At 32.7% G+C, this 14,846-nt stretch overlaps 1 long non-coding RNA gene across 1 annotated transcript; it reads left to right on the top strand.

The window, feature by feature from the left end:
- The first annotated feature begins 857 nt into the window (after positions 1-857).
- On the top strand, positions 858-5,509 carry LOC132603342 (uncharacterized). Its single transcript, XR_009568173.1, has 3 exons — positions 858-2,443; positions 2,726-2,949; positions 3,325-5,509. It is a non-coding gene; the product is annotated as an uncharacterized LOC132603342 (long non-coding RNA).
- Positions 5,510-14,846: the final 9,337 nt, after the last annotated feature.

Below are 14,846 nucleotides of genomic sequence, written 5' to 3'. Positions count from 1 at the left end.
TAGATCATCTCATGGATATTCTTAGTAGGGAAAGGAATTATTCTCCAACATTATTTGAAAGAATGGCCTCCTCTCTCTCTAAATAGTTTTGACCCATAATTCAAAAAATTTGTTTTGTTTTCCGGAAAAGGTCCAAATGTGATCTCTCAAATTTAACCAAGTTAAATAATTATTTTCTTGGATGACAAACCCCTTCCAAAGCCACTAATTTTTCATAACAATATTTCTTTGCTGAGAAACTCGACTCTTGAGGATTAATTGTTATTATTCTAAGAAATTACTTATTTAGACACTAATTAAACTTTTAACGCAAGCTCCTTCATTTTTCATTTTATAGTAACATGATGGAAATTTTCTCATCCTTAATGAGGACACAAGTATAGTGTTGGGAATATGTGAATCGATTGCAAAAAAACTCAAAAAATTAAAGAACAAAAATATATTTATAAATTACATTTTCATCATCGAAGATATGAACTTCTATTACCTCAATATATTGTCTAAATCGTTAGTATGTTAAAAAAAAATTAACTTATGCTAAACTATACATATTCTGACTTAGAAATTGGTGCTTGGCTTTGGTTGTTACATAAACACGGGTAGAAAAAAAAATAACTATGTACATATTGAAGAAATATTAAACTATTAACGAAGGACATATCTGCTCAATTTCACATACTTTGAGGGCATACTTAATCCTTTTTCGTTTATTTTCTTGTTCTTTGGAGGGTACTTTACTTTGTTGGTTCCCCAAAACCAACAAGTTAAAGTCTACTAGAACAATAAGCTAAGTTACCGCAAGTATTTGTGGGCGAGTGGTAAGTATCGCTCCATCATTAATCAAATGTCTTAAATTTAATCCATAAAAATGAAATTGCCTTTGGTATAAAGTGTGTAATGCCTAAAGAAGGACTTTCCGGCTTAAACCGAATTAATCTGACTCCAAGCGAATATTTGACACGAAGTGAACTTTTTTCTTCTTAAAAAAAGCTAAGTCTTAAAGTCAATGGTTTTAAAATGACTTTCAATAATATGATTAAAGAGTTTTACGTTATCGATCAATTTTGCTAAATAATATATATTTGAATCGTTAAGGTAAACACAGGTTCTTTAAGACTTGAACCAAACCAAAAAAAACCAAATTTGAACCGTCAAGGAACCAAAAAAAAAAAAAAAGAGTTATGAATTATTTATTAGTGGTGGGCTCAAGTCTCCCATTTGACAAGTGACAAGTACTCAATTAGACAAGCGAAAATCATCTATATATTATTAAAAAGAGGATAGTTTTAGGATCAAAAGTAGTTAATTAGTTAGTTATTAGTTAATGTTTTGAATTTAAAAATAATTACATATCAATATTTAATTTCTTGTGAGGCTTCTTTTGTACGTGCATTGTTTTTTTTTTTTTTTTTAAATGTGGTAACTAACAAATTCCCTAAACTTCCATTAGCATATGAATAGGAAAAGCTAACCCCAGTGGCCCACGTATTCCCAAAACCTAAAACTCCCTATCACGATATCACCCACGTTCTTATTTTGTTTTTCCTCACAAATAAAAAAAATGAAACCGTCTTAACAAAAACTGCTTCGAATTTTCAATGCAAAATCATTATCAAAAACTCTACTACCATAATTCCAACACTTTCATTTCTTTTGTTTTATCTTTTTATAGTGAAGGATGATGTGGGGAAAAGAACTTTCATCTTCATTGATCACTCATGTTTTCCCAGTTTCTTGGCTGTCAAAATTCAAGCAAAAGAAGGATGTCAACAGTGAGCATCTAGAAGCAGCAAAGATGAAGCGGAAGGCTTGGTGTGAGATGAAATTTTATGTAATTTAAACCATCAAGTACATATTTTCTGTTTCATTTATAAAAAAATAAAAAAATAAAATTGTTAAGGAGTTCAATATTTAACCTCTAAGTAATTTTGTTGTAGACGATCAGGCTCTGAAACATGCTCTTTAATTTTTCAATTACTTTTATGTGAAGATTAAATTGGCAATATTATATTCGTGAAATCATTTCATAAATTCTTTCTTAGTAGATCTTCCATCTCAGTGCAAGTCACAATACCAGAATTTGGGCATGAGGGTTGGTTAAGACTTACGACTTAAGCGGTGAGGAGAAGTTACTTATTAGAAGTAAATTAACTGCCGAATTTCTTAGTAGTATTTTAAAATTATTTTTGTATGATTTTCTTGATATATATCCGGTTATAATTGTGTGGTTGCAATTATCTTTTCAATCAATTTGAATTAAAACTTCCACAGGTAACCGCACTACCACTTTATGTTTAGTTGAAAAGTGTCTAATAGATGTTGACTAAATGCCCCAAAGAAATGTCGCTTAATTCTGGCTTTGCAGAAAACAATGAAGGATGCTGATAGCTGATTATATGGCTTAAAACTCACGGGATGACCGTTATCGAGCCCTCATACAAGAGTGAGTAACTGTGCATGTTCTTTGTTGTTTTTAGCCGTTGTGGAAATAGTGGATGATTACGGCATAGTAATATTTTCTTTCCCTCCTTAGCATCAAAATGCTAGATCTAAGGTTGGACCATTTCTTTGATGGTGTCAATTTAGTTTATTTAATGTAATTTTTTGGTGAATGTTTCTAGAAGGCATCTGAGAGGGAATTGCACATTATTCATAATTTAATTTGGCACCATTCATAGTACTGCTTTAATTCGTAACTTTTATGTTCTCATCTCCTTTCTCCCAGGTAATTGTTGACGATGTGATATACATTGAAACAAATAGTGGAGCAGTTAAAAGAGAGTGGGTAGGAGTGGTGCTTTTTGCTACAGATTTTGATCTCGAGGCAGAAGAGTATGTTCCACTTCCTAGAGGAGAGGTTCAAAAAAGAAAAAAATCCAGTTACTCTCATTCGTATGAAAACAATTAAGCCATTTTGTTCTATCCACTTGGTTATGAAATGCACTTCAGGTAAAAACACTACCTTTTTTGGTTCAACACTTAAGCTGCCAAGCTACCTTTTTTTATTAAGCATTTTTTCCAGAATGAAAAAATCGATTTAATCTGGTTTGAGTATTATTAAGATGTTTTATGTTTCTGAATTAAAGAAGAGGAAGAAGCTGTAGAGTTTTTTTGCTTTGAATTGATCAAGAATATTGAGTGGAATTACAGTGCTATGCTCTTTCAATTTCACTTTTCACTTTTTCCTTTATTTGCCTCTTTTGAAATGGATGTGGACTTTTGCAAGTTTCATTTTTATCTACATTAGAAGTTTTATCCCTTTTGCTACCTGAAAGTTTTCATCTATATTGTGAATATCTTCATTTATATGAGTGTGTTTTTCAGGAAGCCAAAACCATTATTACCTTCACCTAGAAGCTTGATCATATTGACAACACCAGCAGGAATTAATGACAATAAAATAGTAATTGCACCTCCTGCTTCTTCATTGATGACAATAGAATAGCAACTTGATCTTCTGCTTCTTCATTCAATTAATCTATTAAGGTATCATCTATTTCTTGGTTTCTTATACAATTTTCGGTCATTGTATATATCTGTTTTGGGTAGATTTATGAAAATAAAGACAAAATTGAAGCAATTAAAGGATTTAAGAAACTTATTTCTGACTATTGTTAGTGATGGTGTGAGAATTAAAACTCAAAACTTGGAACAAAATATGTCATGAATGTAAAGGGAATATAAGTTTCTTCTTCTTTTATGGGACGTTTTTGGTGTGAAAAAAGATTTCCTTTATCGTGAATGTGATTGATTATTGTTTAAACAAAAAAAAAATCAATTGATCCCTAGCTACGACTTCTCAAAATATTTGATGGAAGTTGCATGTCTTCGCCCGCTCTCCCATACATGGTGGAATCCATTGTATTCGTTAGTAAAGCACATGATTACGGCCTCAACATGTCGTCATTTGTTGTTGGTTTTGTTCGAGTACATTCTCAAGGTAAAGAAAAAGGAGGGAGGGGTACTTTTCCTTTACATTTAATGTGATTTTGAAATTACTAGCATGGAACTATGACAATTATAGCGTAAAATGGTAATATGCAAACGAGTAGCTCGAGGCCGAACCTATGTATATGTATAGAACAATTTAGAAAGTTGAAAATCCTAGACCATGTTTCATGTCTATCATGGAAAACTGAGTAGCAAACCTACTATATCATTTTAGTAACTAATGTGTTGGTAGAAGAGTTCTAATTTGTTTAGTAATGCGTTATTACTCATTAAGAAAATCTAAAGCTTTGATCTACTCTGTAAATAAGAAGAAGGAAAAGAGGATGATGATTCATTTACATTACGAGTTGTATTACATTCAATTGAAAGATTAACAAGCTTAGAAGTTCGTGATCTGTTGAAATATTTAGGGACCATGCATGAGCCATTTTAAAGCTTATGATGTTTTTAAAGGAAGCTATTGCAAAACAGAGGTGGGTAAACTTTAGGATAAAGAACTATGGATGTTGTCAACTGTTTATGTTCATACGGAGGGTCAAGAACTGGACAAATTTTAAAAATATTTGAATGGCGGCAATAAAAGGGAAAATCAAAGCCCTTTGAATTTAGACCGAAAGGGGAAAACGTAGGACAGCTAAATTGCTCCAATATGTGAATGTTCCAAGAGGGATTCCACCATTGGAGTTACTTTTTACTCAGAGTTTCAACTTTCGGGGAAGAAGGCATTTCTCAATAACAAGATTTTCGGGTTCTTAGGCATCAAGAGGTACGTTGAATCTCAAAACTTTTGGTTTCTTTATATAATTTGATATGGATAAACTAGATTATGGATGGATACAGTACATTCGGTTAGATTCGAATTTATGAAAATCTAGGATTCATTAAAATTCTTCATATACAAATGAAGAATAGGAAATCTATCTATTACTAAAAGGAGAGGAAAAAGAATTAACCGTGCATATAGTGGCAGAAGCCCACTAAAAATCTGATAATCTGTATTATATATTGATTGGGAAATTTTCTACAATATTATCTTAAGGTAAAATTATAATATACGAAATAACTGAAGATGGAGACATGTAAAATTAATATGAAATAACCTTTGGCGTTGTTTCTACCATAACTGTATTCTTGCTAACTAATGAACTTTATGTGGCACTGAAAAAGGATGTTATGGTGAATCAACGGCGAACTTAAGAGGTTTTTATCAGACAAATCTAACATGATTTTGCTCATGACTTATTGCCTTTATTGTAATCGCATGTTTGTCTCATCCATTACTGAAGTTTTGATAACGTGTTTGATATTATGCAGAGAGATAGCTGCTATCCTCTATTCCTCTATCACTTTTTCTATTAAGAGGCATATTAGAACAGGGAGGGAGGTCGAACATGCGACTTCCCATTTATGTATCTTCCTTCACGATCTTATGCTATTGGATCTATGTGACTTATATCCATTCCATATTTGGTGCGGCATTGTTTCAAGTATAAAAATTCATACATTTATCTTAGTATCATTTGAATGATAGATTTGACGTGTGCTTAGCGGTACATATTTTAAGTGAATTGACTTTTTTCAAGTGAGTTAAAATTTTGAACTATACCAATTTGAAGGACTTTATGTTATTTTCTCTTATCACATTTATCTTACAACTATTTTTTTTTGTTCATTAGGGTAGCTCGCGATTAATTATACTGTGATTACTTTTCTTAACTATCAACCACGCATCGCACGGGTACTTATACTAGTTACTAATAAAATAGAAAGGTTGAAAGATTTGGTAGTTTGAGTTCCATGTAGTGTTGCTGTGGTCAACATCTCCTCTTTTGGTCCGCTTTCAAAATGAAGAAATTATTGGTAGGAAGTGTGTTTTTCTTCCATGAATTTTATGCGATATAAATTTGAATTAATCGGGTTAGTAAATTTCAAATATCGAATTATTATAAAATAAAATAATCTCTTCTTTAGAAGTCTTTGACGGAATTGAAATTTATGTTTTTAATAGAGATGATGTGCCTTAATTTTTGGGAAAATAAGTGTTTGAGTTATTTTCATTTTTTGAATAACAATTCTACTTATTTAAAATTTATTGTCTATTTTATAATCCAAAAATCATTGTGAAAAAAATGCTATACCAAATTAGTAGAATAAAAATTTGAATTTTTGTTAAAAGAAAAATAAGAAAAAATGAGGATGAGAAAGTATATCAATTAGACTTAGAGGAAGCAATACAATTTTGAAGAGTAAAATGTTAACTTCTAAGAATCCATTTCACTGTTTCCTTATTAGTACCAAATAGGCAACACAAAGCAAAACACTCCACGCCACTAGGATGTGGTTGCAAGTGATTTAAAAATACAAATTATAAAGTATTCTTCAGATGGTTTACCAACAAAAAAGAGAGAGAAAGAACCATAAAGGTTGTCGTGGGATAGATAGGATTTCTTCATTCTTAATCAAAGATCTCAGGTTCGAGTCTTGTATATGAAAAAAAATTATATTAGGAGGCGTTTCCCCCTTACGCGGCGCCAATTCGAATAAATCGAAGCCTCAATACGAATACTGAACACTGAATGATAAATCACAGAAAAAAAGAGAGAAAGAAAGATGATAATGATGATGAGAAGTGGTCAACTAATCGCAACCAACTGAAATAGGAAAAGTGTTAAATCATTAAATATAAATATTCTGCATTTTATATGTTATCAGATTTTTTTTAAGAGTTGTATAGTTGATTTTTGAAGATTTCTATTCTGAATAATTAATAATCAAGTAACACAACATGTCAACATTTCATCTCATTAGTTTTCTTTTAAGTATAAGTATGCCTTTCTAATTGCACAAAAGTATTTAGAGAAAATATTACATTTTGACTGAGTTAAGATAACAAATGACTAGCTTATTAAAACATTATGATATCGTTGTGCATGAAATATACGATTATATGGCTATTTGGAAATTTAATCCATACCAGGCACATATAATACGAGGTTATGTCAAAAAGATCAATTTTCAAACTTATTAAATTGAACATTAGAAAGATAATCACATTTAATGTTGGATCATGAAAATAAATTAATTCTACTATCTAATATAAGATCATGAAGATAAATAATTTGGCATTTAATAAAAAAAATTCTTAAATTTTTCCAACAGTTATCTACGGACTGCGGGTAATAGGTATTAAAATAAACTCAAATATTTTAAAGTAAATGTATACTTATTTCTCTACATATGATAAATAAAAGCTGAATTATATGAATGATGCATGTGAAATGTGTATTTGGTGGTTGAGATTGTAGAACATATGTTATATCAATACTCCCCATCCCAACCGGTGTGAAAAATGCATCATAATAGTTGGCAAGATTTTGAAAGAAATTAATGATGTTTATATTTGATGGCATTAATAAATTTTAAATTCTAACAATATTCTCAATTTATACAGTCATTCAAACTAAGTTTTAATGTTATGTGGCATCTTTTAAAAGTTACGAATATTTGATATTTTAATTAAAAAAAAAAACTTGAATCAACACAAATTGTTTCTAAGTGTCATTATGTGACTATGATGGATTTAAAGTTCATATCACATTTTATTTTCATTCGTGATCACTTTGAATAATATGTTAATCTAACTACTTGTCAATATGAAATTTTATTATTTATGTATGCGAGTTTACAAATTAACTCAATAAAGAGAAGTATTAATAGTTGGAAAAGACTATTTCGTGCTCCTAGAAAGAAAATAATAGCTATGAATAGTTGCAAGAGATTGTACCATGCTCATGAATTTTTATTCAGTATGTTGTGCAAGAAAGTATAAGATTGTTTTCAGGAATCTAGAACTGAAGAAATAGAACCTGGAATACTAGTGGAGGCTACTATGAGATATGATGACACTGTTTTTTTCACCATAATCCTCTTGATCCTGGTGCTCTATATGATGTAGGAGTGGCAGTTTATTGGGATTCTTTTTCCTAATATAGTTTCCATGAATGAGGCTTCTGAAATGTTCATGGAATGCAAGGGGAAGACAATTCCTCCTCAAAATCTGATGGGGAGAGTAACAGAGAACAAAACAAGGAGGACCACCATGAAGGAGGTCCTAATCTTATTCAACAAAGCATCACTTATTTTAACAATTTCTCACCTAGGAGTAACCTTATTCTTGGAGGGAGCTTTTGCTAAAAATCTGTGGATCTTTCCACTCTGCTTGTTGTCCAAACAATCCTCCCACCTAATGTTTCTAATGATTAATACAATATCTTGGAATATTAGGGGAATAGGATCTAGTGGATCACTGGAAAGAAATAAAACTTTCAAACAAGAATTCCATATCCCTTTGCTTTGCCTACAAGAACCTTCAGTAGATTGTAGAAAGCTAAAAAAGTACAAAAGAAGTGTAAGATTCCATCATGCCTTTAACAACTGTTCTAACAAAATTTGGATATTTTGGTCCAATGGTGTTAGAGTGGACATTATTCAAGACAATATTCAACACATCCTTATCAAAGTAGCTCACAATGATGATCTAGTTTTCTTCCTTTCAGTAATCTATGCTAAATGCACTGAAGATCTGAGAAAAGATCTTTGATCAGAATTGAGGGACATAGCTAATAATATTCAAGACCCTTCGGGTGCCATTGGAGACTTCAAGTGCTATCCAATGATGAAAAATTTGGTGGCAGATCCCTGGAAGAAAGTCTTGACTTCCTTGATTGTGGTCTCCAGGATGTAGGCTTATCTGGTGCTAAATATAATTGGTGTGACAATAGGGGCCTCCCCCCCCCCCCCCCCCCCCCAATTATTATAATTCAGGAAAAGTTAGACAGGCTAGACTATAATTCTCAATGGTTTGACAAGTTCAATGACACATATGTAACTCATTTGTCTAGAACTTATTTAGACCATGCTCCTCTCCTAGTCAAATTGAATACGGAGAATTGACAAATCATTAAATACTTTAGATTTTTAAACATCTGGGCAGATCACTCTGAGTACAAAGAAATTGTCCAGAAAATTTGGGATAAAGTAGTTTATGGTAACCCCTTGTACATTTTTCATCAGAGGATCAAGAAAACATGTAAAGTTCTGAGTACTTGGTCTAGGCAAGCCTTTGGTAATATCTATGAAGAACCTAAGAAGCTAGAGGTTCAGATGTGAATACTAGAAGAAAACAGTGTTATGAATAACACTGAGGAGACTAGAAGAGAACTGTCTAAGAGTAGGGCTGAATTTACGAAATTCCTCAAATTCCAAGACTCAATTCTCAGACAGAAAGCTAGAGTAAAATGGATAGAAGATGGGGATGCCAACACTGCTTAATTCCACAATATTATCAAAGACAGAAGGAAGAAGTTGAACATCAAGAAAATTATGGATGAGCAGGATCAATGGCTTGAATGGAATGATATAGTTGTTGAAGGGGTTGTTAGATATTACTAGAACCTTTTCTCTTAAGACGATGTCAACCCTTATTATAACCCTATCAATCTTCTCCCAAGATGCATTACAGAATAGATAATGATAGGCTCAGCTCAACACCTTCCATGCAGGAGATTAAAGATTGTGTTTTCTCTTTAGACCTTAACAGTGCTCTAGGACCTGATGGTCTTATTATCAAAGTACTTGGGACATCATTGCTCCAGACCTTCCCAGAGCTATAACAATCTTCTTTTCAGGTGCTGTTATTCCAAAATTCTATACTCATACTTGTCTTGTTCTAATTCCCAAAATTGAGAACCCTCAATCCTTCTCAGATTTGAGACTTATCAGCTTATGTAATATGTCTGGTAACATTATTGCTAAGATTCTTAATAACAGGTTAAGCACTATTCTTCCTAGAATTATTTTCAAAAATCAGAGTGGCTTTGTTAAAGGCAGAGCCATCACTGAAAATATTCTTCTTACACAAGAGGTCATTAGTGACATGAGCAGACCAAACAGAGGGGCAATGTGGCCATGAATTGGCATGACCAAAGCCTATGCTAGGGTCTCTTGAATATTATTTACAGTTTTTCAATAATTGGTACTCTGTGGTTGTGAATGGGGGAGACATCGGTTCTTCAAGTCCTCTAGAGGTTTAAGACAATGAGATCCCCTGTCCCCTTTCCTTTTCATTCTTAGAGCCCGTTTGGATGGGCTTATTTTTAATACTATATATTCCTCCACCAAGTGATAAATGATTGAAGTTGCTTTTAAGCATAAGCAATAAGTTAGGAATTGTAGCTTTTGACTTATTTGATTATTTTGGCTTAAAAACAAGTGCTTAAAAACACTTTATCCAAACACTACAAAATGACTTAAAAGTTGTTTTGGCTTAAAAACACTTAAAAATAAGCCAATTCAAATGGGCTCTTAGTGCTGAGCTTCTTTCTCAAATACTTAATAAGCTTCATGAGCTTCCTGCTTATAAGGTTTTTATATGTCCAACGATGGACCTAAAATCAATCACTTAACCTTTGCTGATGATACTATTATTTTATATAATGGTTGCAAGATATCTGTTGAATTGATTATGAATACTCTTAACAGGTATGAACAAATCTCTGGGCAGCTGATCAACGAGTACAAGAGCAGCTTCTCCCTTAAATCTAAAGCAAGTCTCATTACTATCAATATGCTGAAAAGACTCACTGGGCTGAGATATCAGGAATTTCCCATCAAATACCTGGGGTGTCCATTGATCACAGGAGCAAAAAGCTATCCTACTACTCTAATATTGTTAATAAAGCCACTAACAAGATTAGAGGATGGCATACCAAATTCCTTTCCACCGGAGGGAGAGCCACTTTAATTAGACATGTACTTTTTACCCTTCCTACCCATCTCTTGATTGCTATTAACCCCTCCAAAGGTACTTTGGAGCTAATTGGAAAATTATTGCTAGATTCTTCTGGTCTGGGAATGAAAATGGAGGAAAGCACCACTGGATTGTTTGGGAGAATCTGAGTTATCCATATGAGAAAGGTGGAGCAAATTACAGAAAAATCTCTGATATATGCTTAACTTTTAAAGCTAAATAGTGGTGGAATTCAAGAACCAATAACTTTCTGTGGAGTGACTTTATGAGGGCATGATATCTTCAAAACCTTCATTCTGCCCTGGTGCAGTGGAATAATGGGAACTCTCAAGGATGGAAAATCATGTGTGAAGCTCAGATGCATTCTGAACATCACATCAATTGGAAGATTGGTAAATGAGAGGTCTCATTTTGGTTTCATAACTGGTCCAAATTAGGACCACTTTATTTGTTGTGTCCTAATGTTGAAGGTCAAAACAATATCAAGCTCAATTTTGTGTATGTGAATGGGGTGTAGGACTGGAACAATCTCCGATTTCAACCCCCAATGACCTGAAAAACAAGATCATCAATCTGGATATAGTCTTGGACAACCATATTCATGATAGAGTTGTTTGGCTGACTCCAACTGTTTGGCTGACTCCAACAATGGACATTTCATTGTCCACTCAGCTTGGAACAATATTAGGCAAAAAAGAGCTCCTAGCTATGCCACCAGTAAGATTTGGAACAAAAGTATCCCTTTCAAGATGGAATTTCTTACCTAGAGAGCCATATATAATAGACTTTCAACTGATGATAAAATTGCAAAGTTTGGGATCAACATCAACCTTGGGGGGCCATTGTTGTGCTACTAACATTGAGAATACCACTCTTGGGACAGTAGACCACCTCTTTTGTCAAGAAAACTTTGCTAAAAAGGTCTGGGGTGATATTGTTAATCCTTTGGGTGTGATACTCACCAACAACTCCCTTAGGGGTCGTTTGGTAGAAGGTATAAGCTGGGATATCGCAGCACTAATTTTTGTACCATGTTTGGTAGGAGGTATAAATTTATCCTGGAATAAATTTATACCTTGTACCAAACATGGTACAAAAATTAGTGCTGGGATATCCCAGCTTATACCTTCTTATCCCACTTATACTAGGATTATTTTATACCATCTTTTAGATGGTATAAAATAATCCCAATAGATGGGATAAATTAGTCCCGGGATTATAATCCCGGGATAATTTCGACTTACTACCAAACGACCCCTTAGTATCTTATCCTTAACTGGTGGAACACTCAGGACAAAAACCTCATTGCTGCTTTCACAATCCTCCCCCCTATCATTTGTTGGGAAATATAGAGAACAAGTTGTGCTACCAAATTTGAAAATACTAAACCTTTTGTGTACAGGGTTAAATCTAACGTTTTGTTTACTGTTGTGCAATTAACCAGAAAACAATTTGGTAAAGCAAAAATAGAGGAAAACTGGAGAAGCTTGTACCACATCTTTGAAGCTGATATTCAACAAAGAAGCATCACCATAATCAAATGGATCAAACCTCCATATCTGACTATCAAACTCAATACTGATGGTAGGTGCTTACAAGGGAGGTGTCGAGGAGGTGGCATAGTCAGAAACAGCTTGGGAAGCACCATATTTACTTTCTCTATTAACTTGGGACATGGCACTAGCAACATGGCAGAAGCAACTGCACTTTTCCGTGTCTTGAAATTGTGTGTTTGATAAAGGTTATCCCATGGTCTGGGGTGAAACAGACTACTTACTATTGGCCAAATGCATCAACAGAGAATGGAAACCACCTTGGAGGATCTCAGACATGGTTCAAAAATCCCAGAAGTTAGTTGAAGAACATGGATACCATATAAGTCATTGTTTTAGGGAAGCAAATAAACCTGCAGATTAACTAGCCTCTCTAAGTCGTGGACTAGAAGGGATCCATGAATGCAGCTCATTTTCCACTATGCCACAAATTGTCAGAGGCCTCACAAATATGGACAAATGGGATCTACCTTTTTTCATAAATAAACCATCAAGGCCTTCTAAGATTGTATATGACCCACCCTAATCTGTTTTCACAAATTTAGTGTCAAGATTAAGATGCTTGTTCTTAGTTGGACCCTCTTTTGGTGTTTCTTAGAAGATCAATTCTAGATTGGCTCTACTCAATGATTATGTAAAAGTTTGGATGCCAAACTCAAAGCTGTCCTTTTTGCACAAATCAACGTTCAATGGAGGCAGGTCAATTAAAAAAAAACATTTCATCTCCTTAGTTTTATTTAAGGATATGCCTTTCTGATTACACAAAAGTGTTTAAAGAAAATATTACATTTTGACTGAGTTTTGGTAACAAATATCTAGCTTATATTAAAACATTATGATACCGGTGTGTATAAAATATATAATTATATGGCTATTTGGAAATTTAATCCATACAAGGCACATATAATAGGAGGTTATGTCAAGCATATCGATTTTCAAACTTATTAAATTGAACATTAGAAAAATAATCACGTTTGATGTTGGTTGTAATTTCCTGATTTGTAAATGAATTTTCATATTATTTTATTCTACTATCTAATATAGATCATGAGTATAAATTAGTTTGGCATTTAATAAGTTATTTCCAAATATTTTCGGTAATCTCTGCGGGTAATAGGTATTGAAAACAAACTAGAATTTTTTAAAGGAAATGAATATTTTTCTTCTTCACATATTATATAACTAATAAAATTGCAAAGAGGCTGAATTATATGACTGATGCATGTGAAATGTGTATCTGAGGGTTATTTCAGTACTCCTATCTCAATCAGTGTGGAAAATGTGTCAGGTTAGTTGGTAAAATTTTGAAAGAAATGAATGGTGTTTATATTTGATTGCATTAATAGATTTTAAATCCTAATACTATTTTGAATTTGTACAGTCATTTAAACTGAGTTTTAATGTTACGTGGCATATTTAAAAAACTTGAAATATTTGATATTTTAATCAAGAAAAGCTTGAATCAACACAAAAGTTTTCTAAGTCATTATAAATGATGCTATAAGATCCTTTGGATGTTTATCTCCTTCAATAATAGTTGAAACTTGGCACTTTGGAGTAAAAAAAATAAAAATACTTTCTCCGTCTCAAATTATCTGTCGCCTTTTTATTTTACACGCCTCTTAAGAAATAAATTAATTAGGAGGGGTATTTGACCATCGTTATCCTTGTTTATGTCTAAGTTATAATTTCTCTCCATTAAACGCTTACTCTATTTATGTGTCATCTCTATTAATGACAGAATTCTACTAAGGGTAAAATGGAGAAAAATAATTAAGCGTGTCTTGGACTTTTAAAACGATAAATAATTTGAGACAATTAATTTTAAGTAGGCGTTTGGACATGCGGTTTGAAACCATGAGATGGACATGCGGTTTGAAACCATGAGATGAAACCAGTGTTTGGACATGCATTTCATCTCATGGTTTGGTTTGAAACCCCAAATCATCCAAAAAGGCATGATTTGGGGTTTCAAAGGTTTCAAATATAAAACTTGACCTATAAGTTTTTTTTTTTTTTTAAAAAGACTCATAAGTTGGTAAATATTTTTAACAATTACTCCTACCAATCATTTACCAACCTCATTAATTTCCACCAACCTTTATTTATGTCTACCATATGAAAGGATTATATTAAAGAGTAGTTATATTACTATTCATGTTAAATTTTCGTTTTTATTGAACTAAGTTTGATCAATTAATGTTGTATTTTTTAGAAAGACATTCTAGTAGCGTATTAATTTTGTTCTGAGCTATAACTTGCTCATTTAGTAAGATTATATAAGAATTGAGAATGTTTTGATAGTTTTCTCAACTTGTGAATTTCTATGTAAGAGAAAATACAACCTAAGAAATCCAAATTACATATCCAAACATTGCAAATCATGTCCAAACGAACAATCACGATAGATTTTTTTTTTTTTTTTTTATTACATATGAGGTAGGGGAAGGAAAATGAGATTACAATGTGGGGATTCGAACCCTCACCAACAAGGTGAGAGTTCAAGTAGCCAACCAACTGAGCTACTAGATCCC

This window comes from Lycium barbarum, chromosome 7 (genome assembly GCF_019175385.1).
Source record: "Lycium barbarum isolate Lr01 chromosome 7, ASM1917538v2, whole genome shotgun sequence".
Taxonomy (NCBI): domain Eukaryota; kingdom Viridiplantae; phylum Streptophyta; class Magnoliopsida; order Solanales; family Solanaceae; genus Lycium; species Lycium barbarum.
This window is presented reverse-complemented; position numbering and strand designations above follow the sequence as displayed.